We start from the raw sequence: 19,704 nt of genomic DNA on the forward strand, positions 1-19,704 counted from the left end.
GAGTCTGGACGGGGTTAGATGGCTAATACTTCTGTGGGCAATAAGATCTTGAAGGCGGTGAGTAGAGAAGACTGTTAGGTTACCACCCCTAATGAGTTTCTTTGTTTCTTGGGTTAGAGAGGCTGCTGCTGCTAGGGCCCGAAGACAGGGCTGCCACCCTTGTACGGTGGGGTCTAATTGTTTAGATAGATATGCCACGGGGCGGTAGGTGGCGCCTATAGATTGGGCTAAAAGACCCACTGCAACTTTTTGTCTTTCATCTGTGAAAGCTGGAAGGGGCGTTGGAAGTCTGGGAGTGAGAGAGTAGGATGTGAGAGAAGGCAGTTTTTCGGGTGAGTGAAATGTTTATAGATTGACTTTGGGTTAGACAAAGGTTCTTGGGGAGTCTCCTTGACAGCTCCATATAGAGGCTTAGCCAAGATTCCGAAATTAGGAATCCAGTGTCTGAAAAATCCTACTAGACCTAGGAAGGATTGAATTTCCTTTGCGTCTTGAGGAGGAAAAAGATTTTGTATTAGAGTTAAGCTGTCTATAGTAAGTGAGCGCGTCGTAGGAGTGATCTCAATACCTAAATATATGACACATTGTTGTGTGAGTTGAGTTTTGTGTTAGGATATTTGGTAACCTTTGGATCCTAGATGATTAAGGAGGATCACAGTGTCTAAAAGAGAGTCCTGTCCCGTGGGACTACAGAGTAAAAGGTCATCTACATATTGGAGAATTTTAGTATTGGTAAGAGGACAGGAGGCTAAGTCTTTTGCTAGGGCCTGCCCAAAGAAATGGGGGCTGTCTCAGAACCCTTGGGGAAGCACTGTCCATGTCAGTTGGGTGGATGTATGGGTGTCTGGGTCTTTCCATGTAAAAGCAAAAAGAAACTGACTATCTGGGTGCAGGGGAATAGTGAAAAACGCATCCTTTAGATCCAGTACAGTAAAGTGTGTTGTATTAGGTGGAATGAGAGAAAGAAGAGTATAGGGGTTGGGAACTACCGGATGGGTGGAACGAACAGCTTCGTTGATAAGACGAAGATCCTGCACTAATCGAAAAGTTCCATCTGCCTTCTTTACAGGTAGGATTGGGGTGTTACAGGGAGAATGAATGGGGATGAAGGTGTGTTGGCTGAGTAACCTAGTAATGATTGGTTTTAGTCCTCGTAAGTGCTGTGGAGAGAGAGAGAACTGTGGGCGGGTTGGAAACTGAGATGGTTTCTTAAGTTTTATAAGTATTGGTGGATGATGGTCCACCACGACAGGAGTGGAGGTTTCCCACACTTGGGGGATGATAGGAATGGGGAAATTGGGGAAAGGGTTAGTAGGATTATTGGAGTCATTTGAGTTAGTCAATACTAGAAGCAGATGGCGGGTAGGGTGGGGGGCGCTAGTAGGGATGGAGATACAGGCTTTCAGTTGACTTAAAACATCTCGGCCCAGTAGGGGAGTGGGGCATGAGGGGATAATGAGGAACGAGTGTGGAAAATAGTTGTTGACCAGGCAGCAATTAAGGGGTGGGGTTTTTCGAGGGCTGGACAGGGAGCCATTGACTCCTACAACAGAAATATTGGAGGGAAGGCTAGGCCTTTCAAAAGACGGCAAAACAGAGTAGGTAGCCCCGCTGTCGATTTAAAAATTAATTGTCTTACCCGCTACCAGGAGAGTTACCCACGGCTCAGCAAGGGTGATGGGGGTCCCCAAGTCCTGGCACCTTCAGTCATCATCCAGATGTAAGAGCTGGAAGGAGTTCCCAGGGTCCTGAGAAGGGACATCACGTTGAGGTGCCATGCCCGTTCTCAGGTTGGGGCAGTCAGACTTCCAGTGCCCTTCTTCATGGCATGCTGGACAAGGAGTTGTTGGCAGACGAGGGTTAGGACACTTTTTAGCCCAGTGTCCAGCTACTCCGCACTTGTAGCACGGCCGCACTGGCTCACACGGTTGTTGACTCTGGGGACATCTATTAGTCCAATGCCCTGGGTTACCGCATTTATAGCAAGCCCCTTTTATTGTCTTTGAGCCTCCGGGGGTTTTGCTCTCCAGTTTTGGGTTATGGCTAGGCTGCAAAGCAGCAACTAAGGCTTGAGTCTGGAGCTGTACCTTCTGCTTTAGGCGGGCCTGTCGTTGGGTCTCAGCCGTTTCCTCCCTTGAATTATAGACCTTGAAGGCGACTTGACTAGGTCTTGAATAGAAGTTTGAGGTCCATCCTCTGCCTTTTGGAGTTTTTTCCGAATATCCGAGGCCGATTGTGAAATAAAATATGATGCTAGAATAGTGGCCCTGGCTGGGGAAGCTGGGTCTAACCGAGTGTATTGAATTAAAGCCTCAGTTAGCCTGTTTAAAAATGTGGCCAGGTTCTCATCTGGACCTTGAATAATTTCTTTTAGTTTATTAAAATTGACTACCTTATTTGAGGCCGCCTCTATCCCAGCCAGAAGACATTGACTCATCCTATCTCATCTTCGGCGGCCTGGCTGGCCTACTTGATAGTTCCAGTCTGGGTCTATAGAGGGGACTGCTTGTTCCCCTAGTGGGAACGCAGGGTCTGTTAAGTGTAATTGGTTGGCATGCTGCCTGGCGGCCACTAGGATGCACTCCCGCTCCTCAGGGTTTAGAGTAGAGGTAAGAATAACCTGGAGATCATTCCAGGTTAAATCGTAGGCCTGGCAAAGGCATCCAAATTCTTTGGTATAAATTGTAGGGTTGGCAGAAAATCTCCTAAGCATTTTTCAATCTTTGAAAGATCTGCTAGTGAGAAGGGAACATGAACTCTAACTACGACCTCTGCTCCGGCCACCTCACGCAAGGGTGCTAAGACGGCAGGGGGGTTGGATAGGGTGGGAGCAGGAGCGGGAGCAGCCAGGCAATCTTTAGAGTGGGTATGGGCAGAGATAGGTGAACTAAGATGACCAGGTGGACGTGCCAAGGGGTCGGAGGGAAGTGTAGCCTCAACCATGGTGGGAGGGGCTGAGAAGGGAGGCGGAACAACCGCCAGAGTGGGAGGGGGAGGTGGAGCCGAAAGAGGAGGTGGGGTCGAAGCGGGAGGGGGAGATGGGGTATACGGCGGGAGTGGAAGGGAGGGAGGGGAAGTAAGGTCTTTGGGTAACTCAGACAGGAAAGATGACCACTCTTTTTCGGACTTTGTTAAGCCTGCGTCCCCAGCCAACATGACTTGAGCCAAGGAACACTGGCCACACAGGTCCGGACGAGAACGCAAGGCCCAAAATCCTTGTATATAATTTCTGACCACTTGCCTAAGCGTTGACAAAAACTACTGAGGTCGGTTAAAATATTACGGTCTAGAGTGCCCGCAGGCGGCCATTCAGACTGATTGTCTAAATTATATTGTGGCCACACCACAGTGGAGAGGAACACCAGTCGCTTTTGCCTGAGATCTTGTTCTAATTGCAAAGTTTTGAGGTTTTTCAGAAGACACCCTAAAGGGGAGTCTCTAGGTATTTTGGATTGGGGGTTTCCCATTGCCTTCCTCTCGCCAATAGGCAGAAACGGAAACCGAACTCTACCTGGCTACAAAGCGTCCTTTGGAGCCACTAGAGACCGGTGAGAGGCCCCTGGAGCTGGAATGGAGATTACCTCCAGGCAGACGTCTCCGTCCTGGACGGGTCTCCCACGGAACGGAATGGAGATTACCTCCAGGCGGACGTCTCCATCCTGGATGGGTCTCCCATGGAACGGAATGGAGTTCCTTTGGGCAGACGTCTCTGCCTTTGGGAACTTCCCTGGGTCACCTGGTGACTGGAAAAAAAAGCCTTGGGCCTGTGCAGGACTTCTGGCCAAGGAATATGAGAGAGAGGCAAAAGGTACTCACCCCTAGGAGACTTGGAGGTGGGGAAAGCGATGTCCAGGTCCTGGTCCGTCTGGGGCATGAAAGGAGGAGGCTCCTCGGACCTTGGGGGGCCCTGAGGAGGGGTCTCCTCCCGGGTTTCGGCACGAGCTGATTTGCTATAATGTGACCCCCAGAGCAAATGCCAGAGAAAAGGCAAGTAGGCAAGGCAAAAAAAAAACTTTATTTATAAGCCAACGTGAGGGAGGGGCGAGGTTCACCGGTCTCCAGCGGTGGAGGCTGACGAAGTCGCTCCGGCGTTCTCAGGCGAGGTTCCTAGGATCCGCACAGGAGCAGGGGCCAAGGAAGTTCGCTCCGGCGTTTGCGGACGAGGCTCCTGGGTCCCGTGTACAAGGAGGGGCCGAGGAAGTTTGCTCCGGCATTCTCCGAGGAGGTTCCTGGGTCCCGTGTACGAGGAGGGGCCAAGGAAGTTCGCTCCGGCGTTCTCGGACGAGGTTCCTGGGTCCCGCGTATGAGGAGGGGCCGAGGACGTTCGCTCCAGCGTTCTCGGACGAGGTTCCTGGGTCCCACATACGAGGAGGGGCCAAGGAAGTTCGCTCCAGCGTTCTCGGACGAGGTTCCTGGGTCCCGCCTACGAGGAGGGGCCAAGGAAGTTCACACCGCGTCCCCTGCCGGGATCGGCTTTTATGTCCTGGGCCCGGGAGTGGGAGGGCAGTGGGCGGGACATAGGTGGGTCGGGGGCGGGGCGGTAGGCGTGGCTAGGCGGATTCCGGTTTCTCTCCATCGGAAGTCGGGTTGCGCCTGCGCAGTCAACATGTGTCTTTCCCGGGCGCGGGAAAGTTGACGGTGAAGAACCCAGAACTGCACCATCTTGCCGCCGCTTGTCCAAACAGATACTCCTCGAGAAGAGCAACTCCAAGACACATAATTGTCAGATTCCCCAAAGTTGAAATAAAGGAAAACATCTTAAGGGCAGCCAGAGAGAAAGGTCGGGTTACCCGCAAAGGGAAGCCCATCAGACTAACAGCAGATCTCTCGGCAGAAACTCTACAAGCCAGAAGAGAGTGGGGGCCAATATTCAACGTTCTTAAAGAAAAGAATTTTAAACCCAGAATTTCATATCCAGCCAAACTAAGTTTCATCAGTGAAGGAGAAATAAAATCCTTTACAGAGAAGCAAATGCTTAGAGATTTTGTCACCACCAGGCCTGCCTTACAAGAGACCCTGAAGGAAGCCCTAAACATGGAAAGGAACAACCGGTACCAGCCATTGCAAAAACATGCCAAAATGTAAAGACCATCGAGGTTAGGAAGAAACTGCATCAACTAACGAGCAAAATAACCAGTTAATATCATAATGACAGGATCAAGTTCACACATAACAATATTAACCTTAAATGTTAATGGACTAAATGCTCCAATTAAAAGACACAGACTGGCAAACTGGATAAAGAGTCAAGACCCATCAGTCTGCTGTATTCAGGAGACCCATCTCACATGCAGAGACATACATAGGCTCAAAATAAAGGGATGGAGGAAGATCTACCAAGCAAATGGAGAACAAAAAAAAAGCAGGGGTTGCAATCCTAGTCTCTGATAAAACAGACTTTAAACCATCAAAGATCAAAAGAGACAAAGAAGGCCATTACATAATGGTAAAGGGATCAATTCAACAGGAAGAGCTAACTCTCCTAAACATATATGCACCCAATACAGGAGCACCCAGATTCATAAAGCAAGTCCTTAGAGACTTACAAAGAGACTTAGACTCCCATACAATAATAATGGGAGACTTCAACACTCCACTGTCAACATTAGACAGATCAACGAGACAGAAAGTTAACAAGGATATCCAGGAATTGAACTCATCTCTGCACCAAGCGGACCTAATAGACATCTATAGAACTCTCCACCACAAATCAACAGAATATACATTCTTCTCAGCACCACATCGCACTTATTCCAAAATTGACCACATAATTGGAAGTAAAGCACTCCTCAGCAAATGTACAAGAACAGAAATTATAACAAACTGTCTCTCAGACCACAGTGCAATCAAACTAGAACTCAGGACTAAGAAACTCAATCAAAACTGCTCAACTACATGGAAACTGAACAACTTGCTCCTGAATGACTACTGGGAACATAATGAAATGAAGGCAGAAATAAAGATGTTCTTTGAAACCAATGAGAACAAAGATACAACATACCAGAATCTCTGGGACACATTTAAAGCAGTGTGTAGAGGGAAATTTATAGCACTAAATGCCCACAAGAGAAAGCAGGAAAGATCTAAAATTGACACTCTAACATCACAATTAAAAGAACTAGAGAGGCCAGAGCAAACACATTCAAAAGCTAGCAGAAGGCAAGAAATAACTAAGATCAGAGCCAAACTGAAGGAGATAGAGACACAAAAAACCCTCCAAAAAATCAATGAATACAGGAGTTGGTTTTTTGAACAGATCACAAAATTGACAGACCGGTAGCAAGACTAACAAAGAAGAAAAGAGAGAGGAATCAACAGATGCAATAAAAATGATAAAGGGGATATCACCACCGACCCCACAAAAATACAAACTACCATCAGAGAATACTATAAACACCTCTATGCAAATCAACTAGAAAATCTAGAAGAAATGGATAATTTCCTGGACACTTACACTCTCCCAAGGCTAAACCAGGAAGAAGTTGAATCCCTGAATAGACCAATAGCAGGCTCTGAAATTGAGGCAACAATTAATAGCCTACCCAGCAAAAAAAGTCCAGGACCAGATGGATTCACAGCTGAATTCTACCAGAGGTACAAGAAGGAGCTGGTACCATTCCTTCTGAAACCATTCCAATCAATAGAAAAAGAGGGAATCCTCCCTAACTCATTTGATGAGGCCAACATCATCCTGATACCAAAGCCTGGCAGAGACACAACAAAAAAAGAGACTTTTAGACCAATATCCCTGATGAACATCGATGCAAAAATCCTCAATAAAATACTGGCCAACCGCATTCAGCAGCACATCAAAAAGCTTATCCACCATGATCAAGTGGGCTTCATCCCTGGGATGCAAGGCTGGTTCAACATTCGCAAATCAATAAACAAAATCCAGCATGTAAACAGAACCAAAGACAAGAACCACATGATGATCTCAATAGATGCAGAAAAGGCTTTTGACAAAATTCAACAGCCCTTCATGCTAAAAACGCTCAATAAATTCGGTATTGATGGAACGTGCCTCAAAATAATAAGAGCTATTTATGACAAACCCACAGCTAATATCATACTGAATGGGCAAAAACTGGAAAAATTCCCTTTCAAAACTGGCACAAGACAGGGATGCCCTCTCTCACCACTCCTATTCAACATAGTGTTGGAAGTTCTGGCTAGGGCAATCAGGCAAGAGAAAGAAATCAAGGGTATGCAGTTAGGAAAAGAAGAAGTCAAATTGTCCCTGTTTGCAGATGACATGATTGTATATTTAGAAAACCCCATCGTCTCAGCCCAAAATCTCCTTAAGCTGATAAGCAACTTCAGCAAAGTCTCAGGATACAAAATTAATGTGCAAAAATCACAAGCATTCTTATACACCAGTAACAGACAAGCAGAGAGCCAAATCAGGAATGAACTTCCATTCACAATTGCTTCAAAGAGAATCAAATACCTAGGAATGCAACTTACAAGGGATGTAAAGGACATCTTCAAGGAGAACTACACACCACTGCTCAGTGAAATAAAAGAGGACACTAACAAATGGAAGAACATACCATGCTCATGGATAGGAAGAATCAATATCGTGAAAATGGCCATACTCCCCAAGGTTATTTATAGATTCAATGCCATCCCCATCAAGCTACCAATGAGTTTCTTCACAGAATTGGAAAAAACTGCTTTAAAGTTCATATGGAACCAAAAAAGAGCCCGCATTGCCAAGACAATCCTAAGTCAAAAGGACAAAGCTGGAGGCGTCATGCTACCTGACTTCAAACTATACTACAAGGCTACAGTCACCAAAACAGCATGGTACTGGTACCAAAACAGAGCTATAGACCAATGGAACAGAACAGAGTCCTCAGAAATAATACCACACATCTACAGCCATCTGATCTTTGACAAACCTGAGAGAAACAAGAAATGGGGAAAGGATTCCCTATTTAATAAATGGTGCTGGGAAAATTGGCTAGCCATAAGTAGAAAGCTGAAACTGGATCCTTTCCTTACTCCTCATATGAAGATTAATTCAAGATGGATTAGAGACTTAAATGTTAGACCTAATACCATAAAAACCCTAGAAGAAAATCTAGGTAGTACCATTCAGGACATAGGCATGGGCAAGGACTTCATGTCTCAAACACCAAAAGCAACGGCAGCAAAAGCTAAAATTGACAAATGGGATCTAATTAAACTAAGGAGCTTCTGCACAGCAAAAGAAACTACCATCAGAGTGAACAGGCAACCTACAGAATGGGAGAAAATTTTTGCAATTTTCTCATCTGACAAAGGGCTAATATCCAAAATCTACAAAGAACTCAAACAAATATACAAGAAAAAAACAAACAACCCCATCAAAAAGTGGGCAAAGGATATGAACAGACATTTCTCAAAAGAAGACATTCATACAGCCAACAGACACATGAGAAAATGCTCATCATCACTGGCCATCAGAGAAATGCAAATCAAAACCACAATGAGATACCATCTCACACTAGTTAGAATGGCAATCATTAAAAAATCAGGAAACAACAGTTGTTGGAGAGAATGTGGAGAAATAGGAACACTTTTACACTGTTGGTGGGATTGTAAACTAGTTCAACCATTATGGAAAACAGTATGGCAATTCCTCAAGGATCTAGAACTAGATGTACCATATGACCCAGCCATCCCACTACTGGGTATATACCCAAGGGATTATAAATTATTCTACTACAAAGACACATGCACACGTATGTTTATTGCGGCACTATTCACAATAGCAAAGACTTGGAATCAACCCAAATGTCCGTCTGTGACAGACTGGATTAAGAAAATGTGGCACATATACACCATGGAATACTATGCAGCCATAAAAAAGGATGAGTTTGCGTCCTTTGTAGGGACATGGATGCAGCTGGAAACCATCATTCTTAGCAAACTATCACAAGAAGAGAAAACCAAACACCGCATGTTCTCACTCATAGGTGGGAACTGAACAATGAGATCACTTGGACTCGGGAAGGGGAACATCACACACTGGGGCCTATCACGTGGAGGGGGGAGGGGGGAGGGATTGCATTGGGGAGTTATACATGATATAAATGATGAATTGATGGGTGCTGACGAGTTGATGGGTGCAGCACACCAACATGGCACAAGTATACATATGTAACAAACCTGCACGTTATGCACATGTACCCTAGAACTTAAAGTATAATAAAAAATAAATAAATAAAAAATAAAAAAATAAAAAAAGAAAATAAAATATAAGCACTAATATAGTCAAATAGCTAAAAAAATGTTCCATTAACTGTATAATAAGTAAGCAGAAATAAAATGGTGATAAGTTGTGTCTCTAACCAAGGGTCAGCAGTTGATTCTACTGGGAGTATCACTAAAGGAGCTGAGTTATGAGTTCCATTTTAAGACACTCTAAGACCTGAGGCAAGTCAAGAAAGAGGGAATGGACATGAATAAAAGAGAAAGAATGAGGAGATCAGAGTGTGCATGGAATAATTAAAAAAAAAATGCGGGTGTATGTCATGGAGGGTAGTAAACTCAAATCATTCTGTAGAAGAAGGAAGAACAAGGTGTTAGAAATAGGAAAGAAGATAAAGTGAGCTTCCAGTACCAAAATGTGTCAGAGAATTAGAGTAACAGTTTCCTACTCTTACTGTCATCGTCACTACTGGGAAGGCATTAAGGATTGAGGTACTTTACTACACAGACCTGTGTTTAATCAGAAATATTTATTTATATTTCTGTCATGGTGCTGTCCTAGGCAATGAAAAGAAGATGTCAAGAAGAACCTCAAAACCTTAAGTAATTATTTTTATAGCCAGGCATGAGAACTCAGCTTGATAGTAATACTGCATGAATGTTTGGTTGGCCTTGTCATACTTACATGTAATTGATGACATATCCCCTTTGCTTTGTAGGGCCTCCTGCAAAACATCCTTCCTTGAAGGTAAGTAATTATGTATATTTTTTGAATCACTAACTCCATATTGTATAAAATATATATGATTTATGAATCATTTTCTTTTAAAAGCCTTTCAGCCTAGCACTGAAATGGAAGATCCTGCTGTGAAAGGAGCAGTACAAAGAGAATGTTCAGACATTGAGAGCAGGTATGTTTTCAATACAAATGGAATGCTGGAAATAAGTATATCAAATGATTGAAAGTACTCACATTATTCTTAACCCCTAATTCATTGACATAAATGTTATTGTTGTATCTATATTTGAATAAAAATAAATTTAGAAGCATAAAAAAGATTTGTAAAATGTAAGCTGTAACTCAGATGTTTCTGTTTTAATGTTCTGAATAGCATAACGTTTTCAATATAAAATTTTTAGACTTGTCAGGGATTCAAAGCAGTGAATTTTGAGACTCTAGGATATTTCCAGTGAGTTATATGCTAGTTGGAGTTCTAATCTTTACCTAGAGGAAAGCTTTACTTATTAACATGTCAGTTTCTGTTTTAACTTTAGAGACTTGCTGCTAGTGTTATTACACTGATAATCTGAAGCCAATCAGATGCTCCAATGAGCAGACTGTGTGTGTATGTGTATGTATAGGTGTGTGTATGTGTGTGGTTATGGCATCTTTGATTATTAAAAATTAGGGAAGTATTTATTCATTTATAACTGGTAGTCTTTTAAAAGGGTTATTTTGAGAGTTTTTGGTGTTAAGGTTTTTGAAACATGATTGCATAGAGGCTACCGACATCATAAATCGATTGTTTTTCATTTCAATGCCCTTTTGAAATCTTTAACTATATTGTGATGCTCAGAAATAATACGCAGAATTTCTTATTTGTGTCCTAAAATGGTATGTGAGTGGTTATACACTTTACATACCTTTCTACCACTTTCCTTGGTGTATTTTGTATTGTATTTTCCAGATGCATCCACATTGATATGATTATCTCTGGTTTAATTCATTTTACACTTTTCTTTGTATTCCCTTAAACCACTTTACCACATTTAGTTAGACTCTCCTGTTGCTGATAAATGATGAAAGAAAGAAAAATAAAAATAATGTCAGATTAAAAAGGCTTTTGTTTAATCAGTTTGTATCTATTAATGTTTACTATACGGGAGTTTAAAGCTGAAAAGTTCAGAATGCAAGCATGCACCACCATAGTTTATAAATGCTCTTAGAACTATGATTCATGAGCCTTTAGCCTCTGAAGTTAGGACAATTCATTTCTCTGAAGAAGTTTGCTGTGCTGTTCTCAGAAAAGAAAACTGAAAAGAGCAAATGGCATTGTCTTATTTGACCTCTTGGACATCCTTGAATGAAACTGAAACTCCAGTGATACTCAGATCAAAATTCAGAACTAATGTTTTGAAAAATATATATAGTTTGTGAGTGTCTAGTGATCATGAGCCCTTGATGGTGAAATGAACTTTCAAGTTTTGCTTTTACATTTTTTTACTCTTTTCCTTGACTTGTCTTAAAAGCTTAAATTCAACAGTTTTATTTATACAGAAACCGGGAATAGAACTTGTTAAATACATTTCTGTCGTGTCTCACGGCATTGTGTATGCTTCAGATCTAGTGTGAACTAGACTTATTTTTATATGGGAACAATTAGGTTTCTGTGTGTTTGTTTGTTTGTGTTTTTGAGACAGTCTTGCTCTGTCACCCAGGCTGGAGTGCAGTGGCTCAGTCTTGCCTCATTACAACCTCTACCTCTCAAGTTCAAGCAATTCTCCTGCCTCAGCCCCCTGAGTAGCTGATACTACATGTACATGCTACCACACTCTGCTAATTTTTCTATTTTTATTAGAGGATTTCACCATGTTGGCCAGGGTGCTCTCCAACTCCTGACCTCAGGTGATCTGCCCACCTCAGCTTTCCAATGTGCTGGGATTACAGGTGGGAGCCACTGTGCCGGCTACAGATAAGATTTTTTAAGGCTATTACATTTTATGCAAATCTTTGGTCTATATTTAAGGCTTCATATATGAATTCTGAAGGTATTCATGCATTGAGGGAAGATGAAAGCAGTTTTTAATTTAATGTATATTCATTGAAATGTTTTTTGAAGTTTTTGTCTCCAGTACACAGAAACACAAAATAATGTCATGGGTATTTAATCTTAATGTGTTTTTGCACAAAGTTAGTTATTCAATATTTTCTTATCTCTGAAGAATCTTAATTGTTAAAAAATTTCTCGTGGAAAACATAATATATAATAGACATTGTTGAGTGAGTCAAAGTAAATTGTAGTAAGTAACAAAAGCTCAGAACAAAGTGAGAGATTCTAGTTAAGTAAACTTGTCTGAGTTAATAGCAATTAAGACTTGTAAAATACATTAGACCATGAAGGAGTAGTGTGTTTGTGGGGTAGAGGACAATATGGTACTATTTCAGTGAAGAAAGCATTTTTATACTTTATTACAATTTGTATTACTATTTACATTCTAATAAATGAAAACTTTATTTCCAGATATTTTAGATTATATTTCTACTACTTGAACCGTCAATAGTAAGACTTTTCAAAAATTTGGGAAGTTGTGAGTTGATGATAAATATCTATCACCTGATCAAAAATCAGACAGCGACTAAAAACTTTGGACACACGAACTTCGTAGTTAACGAAAGGATTAATCTTGAAGCTGTGTTTCTATCAGGGAATTATACTCTTCATTACCTGTGTGAATCACAGCTATTACAGTAGAAAGAGAGCAAGGAAGGGAAAGAAGCATGGAAAATTTTATTCTAGATTCTCTCGGTTGGCTTCATGCTACCGTAGTTCTGACTTGTAAAGTCATTTTGTGGTCAAATGTACTTTGTGTTTACTCCCCTTATGCAGCCTACAGCCAAACATAATGCTTCTTAGCAAGGCATTTGTATTCTTCCTTTAAGGAAAGCAACATATAAATAACAAAGAGTATGAGGAGAAAGAGTAATTTCATTAAAGTTAATATTTAACATAAATTTGAGTGTGGGTACCATGATTATATTTAGAATTTTGGGGCTGGATTGGAAAATGAAGTAGATGTCTACAGATTTCCCACTCAAACACAATGTGACTTTGATTCATTTTTATATCCCTAATTTTGCAATTATTAGGTGTAATTATATGCAATGTCACTAAAAATACCTTCCCAAACCAAATATTAAATGATGTCTATGGCTTTCTGTATTATAGTGTTGATTTTTCCAATATTAATGGGAACCATTGAGCATTTGCCTTGTAGTGTCTCCTCTGCTGTACTCACACATTCCATCACCTTGTCTTAATGGGTAATCATGCACTAGGAATACGGGTTTTCATCAGAGCTGTATCATTTCAAGATAACACATGAGCACCAAATTTAATTCTGCCAGAACACTCAGTCTATTGATTAACTGCAGAACTATGGGGTCTACTTTACATACAAGTTACATTCAGTGCCCTTAGTCATATGATCAGGTGAACAGTAATAAATTATGCATTATTTTTTCACTCCTATAGTTGTAATTTCTTTTTCCCTTTATGTATAGAATTAACATTTTGTTTTATAAAACATGATGATAATCTTGTAGTGATGACAAGCTATAAATCCAAAGTTTCTTATCTATGCAAATGACTTGTTTGCTTCTGTTTTCTCATGAGCTTGGTAGATCCAGGAAGCAGAACTTTTAAAACAAAATCCCCAAATGTGGCGGGCATGGCATGGTGGCTTGTGCCTGTAATCCCAGCACTTTGGGAGGCCGAGGTGGGTGGATAACCTGAGTTTGGGAGTTTGAGACCATCCTGACCAACATGGAGTAACCCATTTCTACTAAAAATACAAAAGTAGCTGGGCATGATGGCACACGCCTGTAATCCCAGTTACTTGGGAGGCTGAGGCAGGATAATAGCTTGAACCCAAGAGGCAGAGGTTGTGGTGAGCTGAGATCGCACCATTGCACTTCAGCCTGGGCAACAAGAGCGAAACTCCATCTCTAACAACAACAACCACTACCACCACCACCACAAAACCCAAATGCATTTTCTTGGCACAGTAAAACTGAAACAGAAAAAGTATAAAGTAAATACAAGAAACCGAAACAGTTTATGTGTATTATTTTACTTTTCATTTGATAACTTTTGTAAAGTAATGAGCAGAATGTATTTCTTTGGGGACCTAGATATATGTACTTACTCATTCAATAAAAATTCATTCTTATAATGGCCACTGATACTTATATTCTAAATATTTCCAAAAACATCTCCTCAGACCTGCATCATCTTTGCAACATTGCCTTATATTTTATCTTTGTTCATTTATTTATATGCCTCAGAATTTTATGCTCCTCACAGTATTTAGAGTTAATTATCTCTAATGTAAATAGATCTGTGAACCACTCCTGAATACCTAATGTCCAAGCATATTAAAGGTTTATATAAGGCTTTCAGAAACTGACTTCTGGGTTGGGCACGGTGGCTCATGTGTGTAATCCCAGCACTTTGGGAGGCTGAAGCGGGTGGATGATTTGATGTCAGGAGTTCGAGACCACCCTGGCCAACATGGTGAAACCCCATCTCTACTAAAAATACAAAAATTAGCAGGTGGTACTCACACCTGCCAGTAATCTCAGCTCTTTGGGAGACTGAGGCAGGAGAATTGCTTGAACCTGGGAGGCCGGGTTGCAGTGAGCCAAGATCACGCCACTGCACTGCAGTCTGGGAGACAGAATAAGACCTTGTCTCAAAAAAAGAAAAGAAAAAGAAACTGACTTCTGCCCAAATCTCCATCTGTAGCTCTTTCCCCATCTGCCTTTTTCTCTGGAATTACTGAGCTGCTGGTAATGCCCTCTCACCATTCCTCTTTTGCAGAGAAATACATATGCTCTTGGAGGTTTCTCTCTCTCTCTTGGTGCTGCCTGGCATGTGCTCACCCTTTCCTGCCCTCTGCCTCACTTAATCTGGCTAACCTTACTCTCTAAGACTCACTCATGCATGATCTTTAGGAAAGCCATCCCTGACAGCTTTTATTTTCTTTCCTTATACCCCAGTCCCTAACACTTAACAGGAACTCAATAACTAATTATTTGGCAAAGTTAAGACTGTTTATACAAAGATGATTCAGAAGATTGTCTTCTACAGTCTAGCAGCAAAGGAGTTCGACATGTAAAGACATGATGTGCAGTTGAGGTGGTAAAGTGACACTAGAAAAATTGACAAAGTACTAAGGGAGCCCCAAGAAGCAGAAACCTGTGTATATAGAGAAAGATAGCTAGAATCAAGGAAGACTTCACATAGCATTCTGAGCCTTTCTTTTTTTTCTTTCCTTTTTCTGTTGCTGGAGACAAGTTCTTACTCTATGGCCCAGGGTGGAGTGCAACGACATGATTGAGACTCACTGCAACCTCAAACTCCTGGGCTCAAGGGCTCTTCTCACCTAAACTTCTTGAGTAGCTGGGACTACAGGCATATATCAACATGCCTGTCTAATTTTTTGTAGAGTCAAGGTTAGCTATGGTTCCCAGGCTGGTCTTAAACTCTTGGCCTTGAGTAGTTCTCCCATTTTGGCTTTCCAAAGTGCTGAGATTACAGATGTGAGCTACTATGCCCAGCCTACATTCTGAGTCTTAAAAAATGAAAATACATTTTTCAGAATTGTAGAACATTTGCAATGTAAAAAATGGGGTGCACACTAATTACAGTATAAACAACAATAATTTTACAAATTATTAGTAACTGCCAACTCAATTAGTGTGTTGTTAAAAAGATACTGTTATGAAGTACAGTAAAGTGTTACATTGTATATTTTGAGTGTATTTTAAAATTTTCTTTTGTTTCCAACAGTTTTGTTAATTTATGTTGGGTGGAACAATTTGTGAGTGATCCTGAGATTGTGAATGGCTTGAACCTGGTGGTATCTAGTGTCTCCCCAAGTAGTTTGTTAAAGTTTTGGATAATTAGAAGTGTTTCTTAAATAAGTAAATATTTCAGTAAACATTAAGCTTCATTTAAACTCTCAAAATATAAAATACAAAGAAATTTTATTCTCTATTTATATAAAGATTATAGTATTTATATAACTGTTCTCAGTTCATTTGAACTAAACCTATGAATTTTTCAACAGAAGAAGATTTACTAGTGGCTTCAGGGCAAGAGCGAGAAAGGCTTGAAAGAAGTGAAAAGAAGCAACCACAGGTGTATAAAAATTTAAGTTTCTTGTTTAATATTGGGTTTTTTTTTTTTTTTTTTTGCTTTAGTAACAAAGCATAGTCCAAATGACATGACCTTGTAGACTATACCTTTAGAATCCAATAGATCATAATTTTATATTTAATTTTTAAAACATTTAACCACATATGAAACTTAAGATATTCCTACCATCTGTGGTAACTCATAGCTGTCTTTACCTTTGGAATCAAGGCAAGAAATTTCCAGTATTATCTTACTCTTTTATTTTTTATAACCTTACTCATAATACAGAAGGTAACATGAAATATTGATTCATGTTACTAAGGAATATAAATTATGAACAACTTAACAATGATGGCCACTGAGTTAAACTAATGTTAAAGGAGTCATCATTGCTAGTGGTTCAAATTTTGCAGTTTCATATTGCTGGTCACCAGTGCCAAGTTAAAACATTTATTCTGTTTTGTGGTTGCCAGTTGACTTCAGTGTTTGTGTTCAGGGAGTGAATGGGGTCATAAAATTCAACCCAGTTGTCTGTTAAGAGAATTATACCTTGCAGAGTGGGACCGTTGGTGTCAGGGTACAAACAATAATTTAATTTCAGCATAAATAAATAGTAAATATTACTAAAATTTTAAAAATCCATCTGCTATCACTAGGAGAACTTAAAATATATTAGAAGTGGATATAAGCAGAAAATCTATCTAGATACATAACACTATCATAGTTTATCATTTGAATTAGAACTTAAAATTTTGCTTCTCTTTCTGATTGGTGTTCAGTTTGACTCTTAATAATTTTTTGTTTGCCTAGTCTCTAATCTTCTAATCTTCAGAAATATAAATGCACTTTAGGGGCTCACTGGTATGCTGAGGTAACATCTTTTTAAGATAGGAAGCTTTTATAATACCACATATCATCTTTGAATTCATTTCTGGTAGATTTAACACATAATAAGTTTAGTCCAAACAAACACTGACAGTTCAGCTTGCGAGTTCATGTTTTTCTCCTATGTTAAGCCAAGGCAAATTATTTTTCACTTTTTAGTTACAATCCCATAATTTAAGAGTAGCAACACATAGATTAAGTTTCACAGTTAAATTTAAATTATTTTCTGATATTTCTTTGTTTACACTTGATTAAAGCTAATTTTAAAACATGCACTCTGACAGAAAAGACATCTGAGAAACAAAACAAGCAAATTAGTTTTCCACTTGTGCACCTGTGGAAAAAAAAATTTCTCAGGAACCAGAACTGGGTAGGAATTGTGATAAAGGGAATATATCTGTATATTCAGGACTTCCTTTAAAATTCATTACAAACAAGTTTAAGCTGAATATTGGTGAAAGTTTTGAAAACTCCCAAATTACTGCTTGCCCTGAGGAAGAGCTCCTCCATAGTAACTGTAAAGAGGGATGAACTTAAAGGGAGTGCCCTCTAATCTGATGAATCATGTCCCTGATTTTGAGGAGGAAGATTCATCTGGAGGGTCTAACTCTGGCATTCCAGGCAGTGCCTGACAGAGGAAGTTCATGTCAAGTATCTTCTCATTCCATTCACACTCCAGGTCCCTGAAATACAGTTACCAGTTATCTTCTAAGCTTCATTCAAATGAAAATAGATCAGACTAAGAAATGATAACAAACCAGAAGCATAGCTTGTTTCTAACACAGATGAAGAAAATTTTTGTAATGATAAAGAAACCGAAAAATTAAGGAACCCAGTAATTATGATTGAAAGAAAGAGATTAAGAGTTTAACATGCAAATGGCAAAAAGTATAAAGCCAAATGCCACTAATTGGAAATTAGACATTAGGCATTGGCCTCAGTCTAGAGATCCTGAAAGTCTTTTTGATTTGTGGTTTACCCACTCCAAAGAAATGAAGCATAAGATTCAGATAGAAAGCCACTGTAAATCTGCTGTTACAGATACATATAAAAATAGAAAACCAATACAGTGTTTGTTCCAGAAGCCACTATATGACAATCCCAGTGCTAATAACTACAAAATCGTGAATCTTGAATTATAAAATGTGAGTTATTGTCTACCACATACTGAGAGAACATAAAAAGTAAAGCTAGAAGACTTACAGCAAGATATTCCAAGGTTTAAGAATGAGGTAGGCATGTTACAAGTTGAGTTCCTGACTTTGGAGAAAGAGACAGTTCAACTTCAGAAATACAGAGGTTCACTTGCCGCTTCTCTTTTTTCTCTTTATCAATTATTTGATTCAGTCTATTTTTCTATTCAAGAAAATCTCATGTGTACAGTTACAGGGGGTTACCTAATGTGTAATTATGTGTCAAAGTAGATTAGTTCTGCTATTTAAATAATGATTCTGGAGAATGTTCTCATAATGTTTGTTCATTAATCAACCTAAGTCTCATTATCAGTCTCCCAAGTGGCATATGGGCTGGGAAACTAATTCAGCCATGTACCATGTGACCTTTTGAACCAGATAAATAAATTGCTGAAGAAACAAGGTCTAGATTCTAGATTATTTTTTTCTGTATTCATTTAGAGATGAATTACATTATTTAATGATACAATGAGAATACAATGGGAGGGAAGCAATGACTGAGAAGAACCACAAAAACACATCTTACCTTGAGAGTTGCAATGAATATCCCCAGCCAAAGGAGTCTGTTTAATGTGTTTTCATGCATGCAAGTTTATCTGCTTAGCTCAAACTGTTTGAACTTAAAGTCCCATCATGGTTATTTCAAATATTTTTGAAAACAAATATATATTTCCATATATTTTAAAACATTACCACTCTCCAATATTTCTGTTGAATCAGACCTTTATATTATGTTGTTTAATAAAATATGGTAAGTTTTGACATGTGTGATTTTTATCATATAAGAAGCATAACTTCTCAACCAAAAATTTAACATTTGACTCATTAGTAGAAAGTTGAGTTCTGTAGATTGTGTTCTAAAGATAGACAACAATCTGGAGATTTACTTCTTTCAAAGTAAAGCAGATGAGGCCTTTTTCCATCCTCTGAGTCATTAAATTGCTTTGCTTCATTTAGACTTTTAATATATCTAATTTGATAAATTTATCTGGTAATTTATGTAATTCAGGAATATGGCATTGTATCATATTATTTGGTGCCATGAAATGCTAGGGAATGCCACCTTAGGAGCTTTGGATGAAACATTGAATATGTCTTGATTGTTTTGACTCCCATTAGCAGTAGATAATGGGGCTAAGGTAGGTAACTGTACCATATGTTTTCCACCTATAAACTTTTGTGGTGATTGAACGTGAAATCTGGGAAGCATCTTGTTTTCCAGAATTCTGCACTAGAAGCTCGTCAATTTCACTCTGCTTTTTGTGTTGTGGCAAACTTTTGTTCCCATAGTTCAGAGAGCACCTTTACTTTTTTGATATCCCAGGATTCAAATGAAAAAACAAAAGAGAGATGAAAGACATTGGGGAAAAGAATAGCTTAGTGCAGAAAAGGGAAAGCTTCTTTAAGCTTCTTTACTGTTCCCGAAGCCCTACAATGTCACATCCTCTTAATCTAGCTATTTCATGTAAAATCCAGGTGGTAAAGACAGAAGACATAAGTTATGTCTG

General features: G+C 39.8%; 1 pseudogene; it reads left to right on the forward strand.

Annotated features, from left to right (window-relative positions):
• Positions 1 to 19,704, forward strand: part of LOC104679849 — a 64,168-nt pseudogene that overhangs the window by 33,872 nt on the left and 10,592 nt on the right.

Source organism: Rhinopithecus roxellana, chromosome 13 (genome assembly GCF_007565055.1).
Source record: "Rhinopithecus roxellana isolate Shanxi Qingling chromosome 13, ASM756505v1, whole genome shotgun sequence".
Taxonomy (NCBI): domain Eukaryota; kingdom Metazoa; phylum Chordata; class Mammalia; order Primates; family Cercopithecidae; genus Rhinopithecus; species Rhinopithecus roxellana.